Source organism: Ornithorhynchus anatinus, chromosome X1 (genome assembly GCF_004115215.2).
Source record: "Ornithorhynchus anatinus isolate Pmale09 chromosome X1, mOrnAna1.pri.v4, whole genome shotgun sequence".
Lineage (NCBI taxonomy): Eukaryota > Metazoa > Chordata > Mammalia > Monotremata > Ornithorhynchidae > Ornithorhynchus > Ornithorhynchus anatinus.
In genome coordinates this window covers 17,787,824-17,806,713 of record NC_041749.1, presented here as the reverse complement: position 1 = coordinate 17,806,713, position 18,890 = coordinate 17,787,824, and the positions used below count along the sequence as shown (strand labels likewise).

Here is an 18,890-nt window from a genome sequence, read left to right as displayed (position 1 = left end):
TTTGAGCTGAGAGGTGCACATCGAGCAGATGTGAATGGGGAAAAAACAGTAGACTCTGCGTTAACTGAAAACATTTCTTCCAAGTTCCATTCTTCCACTATCCCTGGGAGGTAGGAACTGTTATCCCCGTTTAGCAGAGAGGAGAACTAGCTTATTCAAATCATGGCCTTGTTCACTACCCAACACAGTAACAGATGTATTCTTCCTCTGATGTAGTTCTCCAAATCCACTGTAGTAGCCTCCTTCCTGGGACTGCCTCCATTCTGGCAAAACATCTTCCTCAGGTGGCTGTCTGTTTTTCTTCTTCTTCTATTATTATTATTATAGTATCTGTTAAGCACTTACTGTTTCAAGCACTGTTTTAAGAGCTGGAATGGACGCAAGTTAATCAGGTGGGACACAGTGCTTGTCCCGCCGTGGGGCTCACATCTAAATCCCCATTTTACAGTTGAGAAAAAATGAGGTGCTGAAAAGAAGAGTGACTTGTCCGAGGTCACATAGGCAAGGAGTGGAACCAGGACTAAAATCCAGGTCTCCCAGGCCAGTGGTCTTTCCACTAGACCCCACTGTTTCCCAGTTGCCAAAACCCAACTTGCCTACTCTTTCAGCCTCCTCACTGACCTCCTTGCCTCCAGCCTCTCCCCTCTCCAGTCTTATCCCATCACTCTGCTTTTCAGAAGTGTAAGGAGGTTCTTGCTTACTCTTCCCAATTGCTTCAAGATCCCCTAATTTACTACCCTCATTTACTACTAAATTCTTACTCAATCCCACCAGGATTGGCTAACCTATGGTAAAGAACAGCAAACTTCTAGAACTAAGATCTAAGGCCAGATTGTTTAAAAAATTCCAATTGTTGCTGCTTCCAAAAATAAAATCAATGCTTGGACCACCTCATCCGAATGAGAAAAATGTCACTGGAGTTTAGGGTAAGGGGCAAGACTAGGGCTTTCAGTAAAGATTAGGGAGCGGTAGAGATGGTTGATTGGTTTTGTTGACAGTGGGAATTGCCGATGGCTGAAGACTAGGTAATAATGATTATCTTGCCCAAGCTCACACAGCAAAGTGGCAGACCCGGAGATAGAAGCCCAGGTCTTTCTGACTCCCCAACACATGCTCTATCCGCTAGACCACATTCATTCTCTCCAACATCCCCTTTCCTTCTTGGGTATGCCTCTACAAACTACATTCTAAATATTTTCTGTATTTGGTGCGCTAATCACTTGTAGATTATAGGCCTCTGCAAGATTTTTCACTGTTCAATGGGCAGAGGACGTATCATCTCTGTTTTGAACTTCCCAAGTGTTTAGTACAGTGTGCTGACCGCAGTCAGTGCTCAATATATACTCTAATATTAGAACGGCGCTTGGCACATAGTAAGCGCTTAACAAATACCATCATTATTATTACAACTACCAGAGAGTGCAGATGTGACCGACCCCATCAGCGGGAGTGAAAGGGCCAGATTTCTTCAGTGTGAAACGGGTTTCCAATGAATTCCGCAACACGTAGGCATTGTCACAACGAGGGGCATCCAATGAGTGCTTGAAAAGCGGACCGAAAAGATTTATGAAGCAGATTTGATATCTTTAGATTTTATACTTAAAATGGACAATTTTGAATGTAAAAGGCAGGTTTGATGATCCATTTGAAGAACATTGCAGCTGGTAGATTGCTGGTCTAGACTACTTTTCCTGATCCTTAGTGCTGGACTTGACAAGGGAAAGATTTCAGGTAATTGCATTCCATAGAAATCCAACACTCCTCTTCCTGCAGGAATGAATGGCCTGAGTGATCTCCGAAGTTTTTATTGGCACTGCATGCTTCCCATCTCATCATCCTCCGTTACGACGCAGACTACTACAAACCATTATTCATGTCTGTGGCCAACAGAAGGTGCCAGCATAGTCCTTAGAAGTTCTTGTAGCTGTTCTTCAATGTATTCGATTTCTTGGGTTCGAATATTTTAATAGGAATGATCGTTCCGAGCCTGGAGTGCCGGCTTCCCTTCATTCGACCCCTAGAAAAGGTGCCGCCCACTCACCGGCGATCTCTCGCTGGCCTGTACCTGAACATTTTTCACACATGAATCTGCCCGGATTCCAAGACTAATTGCCCTCACTCTTTCCCCTCTTCACTCTCCACTACGCTCATTTCTTAAAGGTATTCATTCAGCACTACTATGTGTCTAGATTGTTCGAAGCACTGGGAAAGATACAAGTTAATCAGGCCAGATGCAGGCCCTGTCCCACATGGAGCTCACGGTCAACTAGGAAGGACAACAGGCCCATTTTACAGCTGAGGAAACTGAGGCAGAAGTAAGCTAAGCGACTCGTTCATTTTGCACACATACACCTGCATCTTCAGGTATACACCAGAGACAGTCTCGGTTCATTGTGTCCTCTCTCCAGTTCAACAGGTTTGGATGATAATAATAACAATGTTGGTATTTGCTAAGCGCTTACTATGTGCGCAGCACTGTTCTAAGCGCTGGGGTAGATACGGGGTCATCAGGTTGTCCCACGTGAGGCTCACAGTCTTCATCCCCATTTTCCAGATGAGGGAACTGAGGGACAGAGAAGTGAAGTGACTCGTCCAAGGTCACACAGCAGACAAGAGGGGATTTCACATGGCTCCAGTAGCTTTCCAGAAACAGACTTGAGCAGGCGTCTACCCAACCCGAGTTTCCAGGAAAGGTGTGAAAAGCCAAGTTTTTCTTAACTCTCTCCTATGGCACTCACCTCGGAGATGATCTTCCAAAGATGTTTCAGATGGAAGTACTTGTCCCACAATGTTGTGGTCCCTTTGGCTGTGTAGGTGGCTGCTACGTATTAAAAGAATAAAAACTACCGTGTGCACTTTCCCTCCGGTCCACCAACCTGATCGTTGCATTCTATTCCTCAGTGGGAACAGTGTGGCTCAGTGGAAAGAGCTCGGGCTTGGGAGTCAGAGGTCATGGGTTCGAATCCCTGCTCTGCCACTTGGCAGCTGTGTGACTGTGGGCAAGTCACTTAACTTCTCTGGGCCTCAGTGACCTCATCTGTAAAATGAGGATGAAGACTGTGAGCCTCACCTGGGACAACCTGATTACCCTGTATCTCCCCCAGCGCTTAGAACAGTGCTCTACACATAGTAAGCGCTTAACAAAAAATACCAACACATGACTGGCAGAGATGAGAGACCATCAGAGGCTCTGCCCAGTCTACTAGCTCGTTAATCAATTCCTCCTCCCAGATTTCTGATCCTGAAGTTTCAGGACTGAGGCTTGTCTGTCAAGAGAAGCAACGTGGCTTAGTGGAAAAAGCCCGGGCTTGGGAGTCAGAGGTTGTGGTTTCTAATCCCAACTCTGCCACTTGTCAGCTGTGTGACTGTGGGCAAGCTGCTTAACTTCTCTGTGCCTCAGTTACCTCATCTGTACAATGGGAATTAAGACTGTGAGCCCCTCTTGGGACGACCTGATTACCTTGTATCTACCGCAGCACTTAGTGTGTGGCACATAGTAAATGCTTAACAAATACCATCATTAGTATTTCCTACTGGAAACTCCATCATATTTGAAGCAGCATGGCTCAGTGGAAAGAGCCCGGGCTTGGGAGTGAGAAGTCATGGGTTCGAATCCCAGCTCTGCCATTCGTTAGCTGTGTGACTGTGGGCAAGCCGCTTAACTTCTCTGTGCCTCACTTACCTCATCTGTCAAATGGGGATTAGGACTGTGAGCCCCTCGTGGGACAACCTGATTACCTTGTATCTACCCCAACACTTAGAACAGTGCGTGGCACATAGTAAATGCTTAAGAAATATCACCATTATTATTTCCTACTGGAAACTCCATCATATTTCCACAAAGTATTTTCACATGAAATCACTGTGCCACGACAGTTCAACCTTTTTTTAGGCTTCTATTGCCTGGGGTATTATTTTTAATCTCAGGGAATCCTGTCATTTCTAGTAGGGTTTCAGCCTTTGTGCTTCTCAGAGTGCAGGGAAATGGTGATGCAACTTCCATTTTCAGTGTGGTCCAAGATTCCTTATCCCTGAGTTATCTATCTCCGTGACCCTCTGGCTATTCTGGACTCCATCTTCTACAGAAATAGGGACCTGATGCTTCAGAAAGTGCTTTGATCTTAAGCCCAAAAAGCCAGGTTCTTTGAGGAGATTTCCAACACAAAGACCATCCATTCCTACCAGCGTGCTCCGCCAAAGCAAAAAGGCCAGGTGATTTATTACCGAGCTATTTCCATCCGTTCGTTGCTGTCCTTAGTGGCGACCGGCGACACAACCCCAGCTCCCTTACAATTTGGAATAGCCGCTCTGGAGAGATCAAGGCGCTGGTAAAGGGGATTCCAAGAGATTCAGAGAAGGGCGGAGGTGGGGAAACATCAAGGCTGCCTGGGACCGTCAGAAAACCCCCCCCGGTTTGGGCCCAAGGCCTCTACGAGCCTGAGAGCTGATTTTCCAGTACATATGGCAGTACCATTCAAAGAGCTATGACAATGATACTGTTTATAGCTCTGAAAATGGCGCTGCCATCTGCACCGAGCAGGAAGCAGCGCTGGCCATCGGGCAAAAGGTTTTCTGTCCAGAGGAAGTTCTTGGATCGGCTGCCTAACCCCCCCGAGCTCGGAGAAAGAACTTAAAGATACCTCTCGTGGGAAACCATAGACAGAGTTGACCTCATTTGAGTTGGCAAGATGACTTCTGTGCCCAAAATGACTTTCCAAATTCCTGTTCGAGGCAAAAAGAGGAGCCGGGTAATGGCGGAGGTTCATATGATGACATGGAATAGACTCGTCTATAGACCCGTCTCTGCAGAGTCGAATAGAGGCGTGGTACATGCAAGACAGAAGGCAGGGGTTTGGGAGACCGATGCAAACTGCGTGTGAAAGGAAATCTTCTGCTAAGAGAAGTATGGGATGGGAAAAGGCCTGTCACCTCCTTGCATCCCGAGCTCGACCCATCCGTGGGTCTCTAGGTTCCTGTTCCTTTGAATGGGAAGCTACGCTTAATTTGGTAATCTTTCAAGTAGAGATTCATTCATTCCATTGTATTTACCGAGCACTTATTGTGTGCAAAGCACTGTGCTAAGCCCTTGGGAGGGTTCAATATAACAATAAACAGACTCGTTCCCTGTCCACAACGAGTACAACAAATAATCCAGGAAAAAGTCCCCGTTCTCCCTTCTCCCACCACCCAATTCTGGTGAAGCAGCGTGGCTCAGTGGAAAGAGCCTGGGCTTCGGAGTCAGGGGTCATGGGTTCGACTCCCGGCTCTGCCACTTGGCAGCTGTGTGACTGTGGGCGAGTCACTTCACTTCTCTGTGCCTGTTACCTCATCTGTCAAATGGGGATTAACTGTGAGCCTCACGTGGGACAACCTGATGACCCTGTATCTCCCCCAGCGCTTAGAACAGTGCTCTGCACATAGTAAGCGTTTAACAAATACCAACATTCTTAATTCTGTGCTCTCCAACTTGCTTCTGTATAGGGATCTTGTCTATTTCTTCCATCACGCTTTCCCAAGAGCTTAGTATGATGCATTGCACATGACAGGTGCTCAATGAATGCCATTATTACTGTTACTGCTATAGCTTTCAGAGTTCTCCGAAATATATATTTTTTTTCTATTTTCCCTCTTTCATTTGTGCAGCAGCATGCTACAGGATTTGAACATTTATTCCTGGAAAATGTTGGAATTCTTAATAAGTTTCATACCAGGGCAACACATGCATCTATTCAACTTGGTGAACCACAATGGAAATTATTTTAATTAGTCCCAAATGGTCTCTTGCTGGGAACTCTTGACAACTTACAGTGCCTCAGATTTTCCAGGGTTTTAGAAATCTGCACTTGCTTCTGTTTTTTAGTTACTTCTCAGGAGCAGTTTCCACAGTTTAATTCTTTCTGGTTGACTCCATGGTGGATTGAAGATGTAATGATCATGTTCTCACGTTGGGCCTTCGGCCCACAACAATTCTCAGAACGACATGGTGGCGATAGAAGGACGGTAACCATTTAAAGGTACACAAGTGATGTTGCAGAATACAACGAAGTTTCCCAAAGTACTGTCTGTCCATCTTCATCGTGAGTGAAAAATGACAAATCTACAGAGGATACGGAATTTGATAGTCTCAGGAGTATCAATCCGGAAAATTCATGTTTATAACCTACCTGATTATGACGTACCGTCACAGTGAAGCCAATGTATTTTATTCTTCTTCCCTGTGTACTCAAAACTGACTTTACTGGTTTGTACAGAACAGTAGCCACTGAGCGCTACTATTTGCCAACAGCACTACGAAGTTTCCGTACATGCAAAGTTTTATATCCACCGATATTAATTCACCTTGCCTGCAACAATTCGGGCTAATTCTCATCCCTACGCATGGGCAGTGAACCACATTTATTAACTTTCTTATACTCTTACCTCTAGTAAACATGCTTATGAAGGGTCACTTTCATGAAATCCATAACTGTCAAAAATGCCCTCCGTGCGTTGTCCCTAGCCAGACTCCCGTGCTGTTTATTCCCATATTTGAGATTTAATTTGTTTATACTAATGGAATACCTTTGTCTGGATAATTCGCTTCAAAACAAATCATTGGCCTCTTGGGTCTCCTTGGCAACTCAAATGATTTTCTTTGTCACACTCCAATTTCAGTGGTGAATTATAAGGCCCATAAAAAATATGGCTTTTTTGTGGGCATATAATTACGGAAGAGATGCCTGCATTAACTGGGCCTCTGGAATGTGAGAGGCAAAAGAAAGCCCAGAATGAAAGACTTGCCCACCGGCGAGGTTTGGAGATGAATGATTACGAGCCAGACCGAGTTTCTACTACACAGTTTCAGAAGAGGTGCGTATTAAATTTTATATAGGAATCAGGCCCAGGCTTCTTCCCTCCTCAAACTGGGAGCCAAATAGAATTTTTTTTTCCCTTAGCAAGTTGGTGCAGAATGGTGGAAGAAGCGGGCCAGCACTTTTCTTAGTCTTGCAGGAGAGGAACGGGCTCAAGAACGTCTAGGACTGCTTTAGTGGCAGAGGAGGGGGAATTTAGTGACTTTCTGGAAATTTGTTCCCGAGCCCTTGATGCTGGAACTGGATGGATCAGGGACTGTTGAGATACTCAGGTAAGTTAGATTTTCTCCTCAGCTTTCCCCATTGTCCTTAATAATAATTATTGCACTTGTTAAGCACTTACTATGTGCCAAACCCTATTCTCAGTGCTGGGGTAGATACAAATTAATCAGATTAGACACAATCCCTGTCCCATATTAGGCTCACACTTTTAATCCCCACTTTACAGATGAGGGAACTGAGGCCTAGAGAAGTGACTTGCCCAAGGTCACACAGCAGACATATGGCAGAGCCAGCATTAGAACCCACATCCTCTGACTCCCAGGCTCGTGCTCTATCCATGAAGCCACGCTGTTTCTCTGTAAGGCGAGGACAAAAAGAGAAATATGACACTGGGTTTTTTCAGGATCAAGAAATCACTCAAAGACTGATATGTTCCCAGTGGCCCTTGTAAAACTGCCAGTGGCCTACCTTTGCTGCATAAAACCCAATAGCAGCAAGTGCAGTTGTCAACGCAGGAGATTCCTCCACTCCTCCTAGATACTTAGGGGGTAGGGGAAGAGGGAGAAAAGGAAAGAAAAGGTTCTCCTTTTTGCGCTCCCGCTCTCGCTCTCTCGTTGCATGAAATCTTTCCAAATTCCTCTTCCTGATTTTCCACACTGATTCTGATGAGGGTATTGGTTAAGTGCTTACTATGTGCCGAGCACTGTATTAAGCGCTGGGGGGGGGGGGTGATACAAGATCATCAGGTTGTCCCCACGTCCCAGTCTTCATGCCCATTTTGCAGATGAGGTGACTGAGGCCCAGAGAACTGAGGTGACTTGCCCAAGGTCACACAGCTCCCAAGTGGCGGAGCAGGGATTCGAACCCACGACCTCTGACTCCCAAGCCCGGGCTCTTGTCACTGAGCCACGCTGCTTCTCCAATTCTGTACTTCCCCCTTCATTTTTCCATTCCCATGTATTTCTCTTTTTCCTACGTGAATAACTTTTTCAGTAATCAGTGTCCTGGTTTAGGACCCCTATGACACTCTCAGTTTTGCTTATTATTGTTAATAATAATTGTTCTGTTTGATCAGCACTTAGTATGTGTCAAGCGCCTAAGCTGTGGGGTAGATACAAGGTATTCAGGTCGGATACCGTCCCTGTCTCAGCCAAGGTTCACATTCTAAGTATGAGGGAGAGAGGATATTGATTCCCCATTTTACAGATGAGGACACTGTGGCACAGAGAAGTTTAAGAGACTTGCCCCGGATCACTCGGGAGGTAAATGGGGGAGCTGGAATTAGAACCCAGGTCTCCGACTCCCAGACCTGTGCTCTTTCCACAAAGCCATGCTGCCTCTCTCTTAACAGCAGCCCATTTCCTTGGGACGGGAGACAACGATTAGACCGTAAGCCCGTCAGAGGGCAGGGACTGTCTCCATCTGTTACCGATTTGTACATTCCAAGCGCTTAGTACAGTTGCTCTGCACATAGTAAGCGCTCAATAAACACTATTGAATGAATGAACTTGAAACCGATATAGTCTCTTTGGGAACTTTTGACCGAGGAATGATCTAAGCGAAGTGGCAGGTTGTATCATTCAGAATGAACCCAAGATGTTTGGCAAGAATGATTTTTTCCCCTGAATGGTATCTGTTAAGTGCTTCCTAGGTGCCGGGGTAGATGCAAGATAATGAGGTTGGACCCAATCCACTCCCCACATGGGGCTCACATTTGTCAGCCCCATTTTACAGATGAGGTAACTGAGGCCCAGGAACGGAACTGACTTGCCCGAGGTCACTCGGCAGAGAGGTGGTGGAGCTGGGATCAGAACCCAGGTCCTTTCGCTCCCCAGGCCCGGGCTCTATCCATTCGGCCACACTGCTTCTCCCTGGAGTAGAACTGGACTAGATTCAGGGCTGTCCCTGCCCTCGCCTCTGCCATGCCATTTCCCCATGACCTCCAACCTCTGGAGCCAGCAGCTCCTATCCAAACCGTTGGCCAGCTTGACGGACGTAAATCTAAGCTTGCTTTTAGCTCCCTGCAGCCTCCTTCTGAGGAAACTAGAAGAAAAAGCTTGTGAACCCAGAAGACTTCCTGTTCCCAGAAGATTGGAAATCAGTTAAAGATGGAAAGATATTGGATTGAAATGAGAATTTAGGGATGTGCTCTGTCCAAATGAGTTTTCAGTTTCCTTTATTAATAATAATAATAATAATAACAATAACAACTGTGATATTTGTTAAGCGCTTATGTGTCAGGCATTTGTACTAAGCCCTGGGGAGGATACAGCAAACCAGTTGGATACAGTCTCTGTCCCACATGAGGCTCACAGTCTCGATCCTCATTTTACAGATGAGGTAAATGAGGCCCAGAGAAGTGAAGTGACTTGCCCAAGGTCACACAGCAGACAAATACCATATTTCTGGTGATTATTAAGATGAGGACAGGAGACCAGGGACTGTGCAGATGAATATCTGTAAGGACCTCTTAATTCCCAGCGAATGATGGTGCTCGCCGCTATTGTACCTCGCTCCTTCTACCTGCCTTGGTCAGAAAAAAAGGGGAATGACAGTGCTGAGGAGGCTGACCTGGCGGAATAATGATAATTAAAAAAATAGTGGAATTTGTTAATCAATCGTGTTGAGCGCTTACTGAGTGCCGAGCACTGCACAAACACTAAGAGGAGCAGTGTGGCTTATGGAAAGAACATGGGCCTGGGAGTCACGGGACCTGGGTTCTAGTCTCAGCTCCATCACATGTCTGCAGTGTGACCCTGGGCAAGTCACTTAATATCCCCATACCTCGATTTCCCTCACTTGCAAAATGGGGATTCAACACCCGTTCTCCCTCCTATTTAGGCTGTGAGCCCCATGTGGGACCTGATGATCTTGTACCTACCCCAGGGCTTAGTACAGTGCTTAGTACATAGTAATTGTTTAACAAATACACCACAATTATTATTATTATCATTTTTTTTTCTGGGAGAATAAAATGTAACAGAGTTGGTAGACATATTTATTGCCCACAAGGAGTGCTCACTACCTGCTAAGTCCTGGGGCAGATCCAAGTTATTCAGGTCTGACCCAATCCCAGTCTCACATGAGCCTAAGTAGGACAGAGAACAAGTGTTTAACCCCTATTTTACAGATAAGGAAACTGAGGTCCAGAGAAGTTTAATGATTTGCCCAAGGTCACACAAGCAGGCAAATGGGTCCTTTTATTATCAATCATCATCATCAACGGTATTTATTGAGCGCTTACTGTGAATAGAGCACTGCGCTAAGCTTCTGGGAGAGTGTAATAGACTAGGTAGGCGTGTTTCCGGGCCACGACCGGCTTGCAAACTAGAGAAGGAGACAGACATTAATATAAATAAATAATTTATAACGTATGGCTTATAGTTATATCCATAAGTGCTGTGGGGTGGATAGGTTGGCTCCCTCTCCACCACGTTTCACCCCTTTTTTCTTCTGGAGCAAGGGTCTGAGCTTTTACCTCAGATCAGCATCCACGCTGTATGGGCTGCAGGGGCAGTCTGTCATTCAGTCCTATTTATTTATTCAGTCGTATTTATTGAGTGCTTACCGTGTGCAGAGCTCTGTACTAAGCGCTTGGGAAATTACAGGATAACAATAAACAGTGAGGTTCCCTGCCCACACAGAGCTTACAGTCTAGATCGGGGGGGGGAGACAGACATCAATACAAATAAACAAAATGACAGACATGTACCTAAGTGCTGTGGGGCTGGGAGGGGGGACGAGCAAAGGGAGCAAGTCGGAGTGACGCAGAAGGGAGTGGGAGATGAAGAAAAGTGGGGCTTAGTCCGGGGAGCCCTCTTGGAGGAGATGTGCCTTCAATAAAGCTTTGAAGGAACATGTGCAGAGCACTGTGCTAAGTGCTTGGGGGAGTACAATAGACATACAGATTCCCTGCCTACAACAAACTTTCAGTCTAGAGGAGCAGCGGAGTCCTGGAACCTACCCACTTACTCCCCACCCCCAATTCCTCCCTGCTTGGGGCCTGGGTTACCTCTCTTTTCACAGCCAGTGTAATATTTATTCAGTTTCCACTTTAGTGCGGTGCATTGTACTAGGTGCTTGGCAAGTGACACATTCCTTCTAATGGGGGAGACAAACATTAAAACACAACTAGAATGGTCAAGATCAATACTGGAACATATATATGCACACATACATCAGTGTTTGGGATGAGTATAAATAATCTTATTTCCCATCTCCCCATTTCTGACCTACTCCTCCCTTTCTTTCCCACAACTCTCTCATGGTGCAAAAAGTACTAACAGGACCTAAGTATGGTTTTTATTTTTGCGTGCGTGTGTTATGTTTTTTGTACTGTACTAAGCGCCGAGGGCAATGCAAGTTAATCAGGCTAGAGACAGTCCTTGGGTTCCCAGAGAGGTTGTGACCTGCCCAAGGTCACACAGCAGACAAGTGGCAGAGCTGGGGTTAGAACCCAGGTCCTTGTGACTCCCAGGCCCGTGCTCTATCCATTAGGCCACGCTGCTTCTCTTGTAAACCTCTTGCATTTTGGTTCTGCCTCATCCACGCTCCCTAATTTAGACAGGAAGCTTCAAAAGGGCAGGGATTATGTCTCTCCCTTTTTTTTAAGTTTAATTACGTTTATGTGTCACAGCAACATAAACTAGCCTCTTATTACAAACTAATCAATTTCACACTCACAGTTTCACTCCGCACTTTATTGTTTGAGGAATGAATTATTCCACAGCGGCCTCTCTCCGAAGGTAACACTCTATGCTTGAAAAGTTTAGCAGATTGAGGAATGATTATGGCTTCGGCTGTCACCGCACAACTCATTTGTTTTTACTGCGTCCGGACCGCTGAGAAGAGCAGGCGAAGCCCGAGGCTGCGTATTATAGATTCTTTAGATTAGCACTGCCATTTGCTGGGAAACAAAGGCCCTAAATTGGGTTACTTCTACTCCCTTCTCTTCAACAGAGTCTATCTCCCCTCCCTCATCTGTGGGTTGGGGGGTGGGGGGCACCCCGAGTGAAGCAGAAACCTGCAGGATCATCCAGAGAAAGAATTGATATTTGTAGTGCCAGGCAGCGAATGGACACGGTGTAGACTGTGGGACAATCTGACTGCCCTGGGCATTCCTATCAAACATATATATCGAGCTTACTGTGGGCAGAACACTGTACTAAGCACTTGGGAGAGCACGATATAACAAAATTGGTAGACATGCTCACTGCCCACCACAGGCTTAGCGTCTAGACGGATGTGATGTGATGATAATGGTAATATTGTGGTATTTTGAAGCTGGTTATCTTGTATCTACCCCACTACTTAGTACAGTGCTGGGCACATAGTAAGTGATTAATACCGTAATGAGATGTACATCACCTTGATTCTATTTATTTGCTATTGTTTTAATGAGTTGTTCATCCCCTTGATTTTATTTACTGCTATTATTTTTGTCCGTCTCCCCCGATTAGACTGTAAGCCCGTCAAAGGGCAGGAACTGTCTCTGTTACTGAGTTGTACATTACAAGAGCTCAGTACAGTGCTCTGCACATAGTAAGCTTTTAGAGAAGCAGCGTGGCTCAGTGGAAAGAGCACGGGCTTTGGAGTCAGAGGTCATGGGCTCGAATCCCGGCTCTGCCACTTGTCAGCTGTGTGACTGTGGGCGAGTCACTTCACTTCTCTGTGCCTCAGTTGCCTCATCTGTAAAATGGGGATGAAGACTGTGAGCCCCACGAGGGACGACCTGATTCCCCTGTGTCTACCCCGGCGCTTAGAACAGTGCTCTGCACATAGTAAGCGCTTAACAAATACCAACATTATTATTATTAGTAAGCGCTCAATAAATACTATTGAATGAATGAATGAATACTGCTATGCACTTACTGTGTCACAAGCACTGGGGTAGATACGGGATAATTACATCAGACACAGTCCCTGTCCCACACAAGGCTCAAGGCCTAACGGGGAGGGAGGACAGGCATTGAATCCCCATTTTGCAGTTGAGGAAATTTGAGGCACAGTATTTAAGTGACTTGACCAAGGTCTCAAAGCAGGCAAGTGGAAGAGCTGGGATTAGAACCCTCTGACTCCCTGGGCTGTGCTTTATCCACTAGGCCATGCTGTTTCCCTACATTTTCTCTGGAAGCAATTTAGGCAAGACTCCAACTGGTGACATGTCATTATTTTCAGCCCCCAGTATACATTTAGATAACCACCCAGGGGGTCATCTTCAAATATGAAGGGCGATAATATTATAAAGTCCTTTGGAATGCATTGGTAAACAACCTCTTTTCCCTTCCATCTCATGCTTCCGGGTCACCACCATCTTCTCAAACCGGATGTGTTTCAGGAGGTGACTATACTAATAATAATTATATATTATAGATTATTTACATTAATGTCTCTCTTCCACTCTGGGGTGTAAGCTCATTGTAGGCAGGGAATATGTCTGCCAACTCAGTTGTACTGTACTCTCCCAAAAGCTTAGTACAGTGCTCTGCGCACAGTAAGCACTCAGTAAATGCCACTGATGATAATGGTAGAGGAGCAGCATGACGTAGTGGATAGAGCACAGGCCTGGGAGTCAGAAGGTCATGGGTTCTCATCCTGTGTGACCTCGGGCAAGCCATTTCACTTCTGGGGCCTCAGTTACCTCATCTCCAAAATGGGGATGAAGACTGTGAGCCCGGTGCCCGAGAGGGACTGTGTCCAACCCGATTTGCGTGTAACCATCCCAGTGCTTAGTGCAGTGCCTGGCACATAGTAAGTGCAGAACAAATACCGTGTTTATTATATTAAATACCACTGATGATAAGGGGCAAAGGCTTAAAGCCCTGGTCTTCTACATGCAGTAGGGGCTCTCTCTGCCAGATATCAGTCCTACAGTGGTGCAACTTAGATTAACACAGCACTTGCTGGACCGTGTGTACCCAACATATTTATTATTAATGATTAGTATAGTTACTGTACTATAAGTACACTTACTGTGTCCTGGGGTAGATTCAAGATGGGTTGGACACACATGGGGCTTGCAGTCTGAGTAGGAGGGAATAACATTTAATCGCCATTTTACAGGTGAGTAAACTAGGGCGTAGAGAGGGTAGGTGACTGACCCAAAGCAGACAAGGAGCGGAGCTGGGATTACAACTCTTGCTCTATCCACTAGGCCACATTGATGAAGGTCAAATTACTCCAAAGGTCAAGTGTCATTTAAAAATCTGTGTTTCTTTCCTATACACGTAATGATACAACCAGTTTGTTACATTACAAGCTTAATCTAGGCAATTAACGTATTGCAGGTCTGTTGCTTCCCCCCCCACCCCCCCCAAGCTCTTTTAGGGACATATATCTGGAAGAAGCAGCAAAAATTTGTTCTGCAGGCTTTCATGAGTCTCCTGGTAGGCTTGTGTGCTCATAATTTGCATTTGAAAAGTGTGTCACTATCTTTCTTGTTGCTTTCAGTTGCTTTCCGGCCTGCCTCCCCACTTTCTCTCTTTCTCTCTCTTTTTCTCTCTCTAAGCCTCTGCTGCATGGGATTTGTGGAAAGCGTCTTTAGCTGTCCAGACACTCAAATCTATTTTAATTCTGTTTTGATTTTCAAACTATATTTCAACAAAACTCTACTCGCCCCAAATTTTAGTGTGTAAACAAACCTCTTTTAATTCATGAAACTGAACTGTCAACTTTCTTTGGATAGAATGTAGTTTGTGGAGCTGGGGGAAGGAGTGAAAAGGTAGATTATTCGGTTATCAAAACAACCGAGTCTGAAAAATCGCAGAAGTGTCCTTTTTTTAATGGTATTTTTTATGTGCTTACTATGTGTCAAACACTGTTCTGAGCGCAGGGGTAGGTATAAGTTAATTAATACTAATAATTGTGGTACTGAAGTGCTTACTATGTGCCGGGCATTGGGGTGGATACAAGCAAATCGGGTTGGACAGAGTCCATGTCCCACATGGGGCTCACAGTCTTAATCCCCATTTTGCAGATGAGGGAAATGGGGAAAGAGAAGTTAAGTGACTTGCCCAGGGTCACGCAGCAGACACGTGGTGGAGCCAGGATTAATTTGAGCACAGTCTCTGCCCCATATGAGGCTCACAGTCTGAATAGGTGGGAGAACAGGTATTTAATCCCATTTACAGATGAGGAAACTGAGGCACAAGGAAGTTAAGGGGTTTGCCCGAGGTCATTCAGCAGACAAGCAGCAGAGCTGGGATTAGAACCCAGGTCTTTTGACTCCCAGGCCCGTGTTTTGTCTACTAGGCCATGTTGCTTCCATGGGAGAGCCTAGAAGGGTTGGGGGCAACGTTCGTTGATGATAGAGTACGTCCTTCACGGTCCAGAAATCACATGTACTTTCTGGAAATCAAGATTTCTACCCAGGTTTTAGGGCATTAAAGTTCATAAATAAGGCATCATAAATACCCTTGCTGCCGCATCCCCAGATAAGAATGATGCTATTTGTTAAGCGCTTACTATGTGCCAAGTACTGTTCTAAGCGCTGAATGCAACCGTCATTGCATACAGGAACTTCCAGTCCACTGTGGTTTTCTTTTTTTTTATTACGGTACCCGCGAAGTGCTTACTAGGTGCCAGGTACTAAACCCCGGAGTAGATACAAGCTAATCAGGTTGGACACGGTCCCTGTCCCACATGGGGCTCACAGTATTAATCCCCATTTTACAGATGAGGTAAATGAGGCCTAAAGAAGCGAAATGACTTGCCCAAAGTCACACAACCGACAAGCGGAGGAACCGACATTGATTAATGGGTAATCAATCCTAGGTCCTTCTGAGTCCCAGGCCCCTGCTCTTTGCACTAGGCCATGCTGCTGTAAGCTCCCTGTGGGTAGGACTCATGCATACCGACTCTACTACGTTGTATTTTCCCCAACGCTCAGTACAGTGCTCTGCCCACACTAGGTGGGAAGTAAATACTGCACGTTTTTCCTCACACCTTCTTTATTTTTCCAGGATGAGTCGAACAACGAGCAAAAGCAAAAGGTACCTTAAAAGAGTAACAGATACAAACACACACACATACACGTACACACGAAAGCTACAGGAGTAAAATGAAGACTTACAGAGCATGTTCTGAACTACACAGGAACGGGTCTATTGCAGAAGAGCAGGAAGAAGTTGGAGATAGAGGAACAGCCACTTTTAGTGCAGAAGAGAGAAAACACAGACAGCCAAAGAAGAGTGATAGCAGGACAAGGGCGGGGAAGGAAAAAGGAAAGAAAACAGAGATGGTTAATAGAGAAAAATGACTTTAACCTCATTTTGCTGTTGAAACATCATTCTAAAAATCATTATTATGTCCAAAGTCTGAATGACAACTCTAAAGTTTCTTGAAACGGTGGAGCGAGAGCAGGGAGGTAAGTTGAGGAGACTGTTTTAATTACTTGTATTTTTAGAATGTACCAGAAGGCAAGACTTCTCTTTCTCCAGTAAGTTTGCTCCAATGCCTTGCTTTCTCTGAATCCTCCTTCTCCTCTCTCCTAAGCGGGGGGCTGCTGGGGAGGGGGAGTGGAGAAGATGGGAAGGATGGTGAAAAGTATATCCACTAAGGGGGGGGTCTGGTCAGACCCTCCATTTGCGTAACATCAGCTATTTCAGAGAAAGCAAGCTGTAGAAGAGGAAAGAAAATGCATGACCACCTGATCCTGCATTTTATCCTACTTCTAAACACTAGTCAATAGCCACTGCAACAATTTCATTTGCAAAATGTTCTCTTTTCAGGTTTTTTAAAATTCAGATAGGAGTCTGCATGGCAGAATGCATGGACTTCTTTCCAAAATGAGAGTATTTTTGTTTTATAGAAGACTGCTTTAAAACGTTAGCGTCTTAACAGTTGATCAAAGTGAAGTCTGATGGTAATTTTCTTGGACAGAGATCATGAATACTAATTTCTATTGTGTTCTCAGGTGCTCTCCACTAGGTATTCTACATACAAGCACCAGATACGGTTTTTTTCTGATTGCATAAACTAATTCTTATCAATGCTGGGATCGTAATCCACATCAATTATCCATCAATCGGTGATATTTATTGAGTGATCACTGGGTGTACAGGACTGTATTAGGCTGCTGGAAGAGAACAATAACGGTAGAGTTGGTAGACCCGGTCCCTGTCCACTAGGAGCTCATGGTCTAGAGGGGAAGATGGATTTTTTTTTTTAATGGTATGGTATTTGTTAAGTTCTTACTAAGTGCCAAGCACTGTCTGAAGCCCCGATACAAGCTAATCAGGTTGGACACAGTCCATGTCCCACAGGTGGCTCACAATCTTAATCATCATATGCCCCAAACAGATGAGGAAATTGCAAGTGAGGAAATTGAAGCACGGAGAAGATAACTGAAGGTCACAAAGCGGACGAGTGACGGAGCCTGGATTAGAACCCAGGTCCTTCTGGCTCCCAGGCCCATGTTCTATCCACTAGGCCTCGAGGCTTCTCGGAGCTTTCAGCGGGGCTGATGTAACGTTGCTGCAGAATTCCTTGCAGAAGCCTTAGTTTTCCAAGAAGCTTAATATTGGTGAGTTGGAAGCTCCCTTCTTAGGACAGAGTGAGTTTGGGGCATAGGAAGCAATTTCCCCTATCTGCTATTTTTTTACTGTCTGCCTCCCACCGTAGCTGGTAAACTCCTTGTGGGCAGGGATTGCTTCTGCCAACTCTACTGCTTTGTACTTTCCCAAGCATTTAGTAGAGTACTGTGTACACAGTAAATGCTCAATAAATACCATTGATAACAAACATAAAGTTTATCCGACACATCCTTGGGGAAGCAGCGTGGCTCAGTGGAAAGAGCCTGGGCTTCGGAGTCAGGGGTCATGGGTTCGACTCCCGGCTCTGCCACTTGGCAGCTGTGGGACCTTGGGCAAGTCACTTCACTTCTCTGTGCCTCAGTTCCCTCATCTGTCAAATGGGGATTAACTGTGAGCCTCACGTGGGACAACCCGATGACCCTGTATCTCCCCCAGCGCTTAGAACGGTGCTCTGCACATAGTAAACGATTAACAAATACCAACATTATTATATCCTTCTTCCTGATTAAGATGTTCATGTTATTAGAGGGAAAGACAGGGATGTAGAAGGAAAGATTAGGGATATGAAATGATCTTTCCATAACCAAGGGGGCATGATAAAATAGATCCTCCAAGATTCTTATTGCCACTGTTGAAGGCGTACTTGGACAAGCCGGTCCACTGGTCCGATCCACAAACCACTTGACCGTGGTTTGCTGTGTGAAAATAAGGAACCACTCCAAGAACTCGGAGCCGCTGGCTTACCAACTCTCCTACAGTGTGGAACAGGAGAGGACGAACTAGCAGTGGTCCAGGAAGGCCAACTTTATGAGATGGGACCTGGTCCTCCCCATGACAGCAGGAGAGATAATGGTATCTACTGAGCCCTTGCTATGTGTCAGGCACCGTACTAAGCGTTGGGGTAGATAATAAATAGTAATGGTATTTGTTAAGTGCTTACTATTCATTCGTTCATTCAATAGTATTTACTGAGCGCTTACTCTGTGCAGAGCACTGTACTAAGCGCTTGGAATGTACAAATCGGCAACAGATACAGTCCCTGCCCACTGACGGGCTTACAGTCTAATCGGGGGAGACAGACAAAAGTAATAGCAGTAAATGGAATCAAGGGGATGTATATCTCATTAAAACAATAGCAATAAATAGAATCAAGAGGATGTACATCTCATTAAAACAGTAGCAATAAACTAATAATACTAATAATAATGTCGGTATTTGTTAAACGCTTACTCTGTGCAGAGCACTGTTCTAAGCGCTGGGGTAGATACAGGGTCATCAGGTCGTC

General features: G+C 45.3%; 1 protein-coding gene and 1 non-coding gene across 2 annotated transcripts in view; both read right to left on the bottom strand.

The window, feature by feature from the left end:
- Positions 1-18,890, bottom strand: part of HTR4 (5-hydroxytryptamine receptor 4) — a 303,493-nt gene that overhangs the window by 22,354 nt on the left and 262,249 nt on the right. The window lies entirely within an intron of this gene.
- MIR458 (microRNA mir-458) lies at positions 4,437-4,553 on the bottom strand. The gene is given in 1 exon segment (NR_034748.1): positions 4,437-4,553. It is a non-coding gene; the product is annotated as a microRNA mir-458 (primary transcript).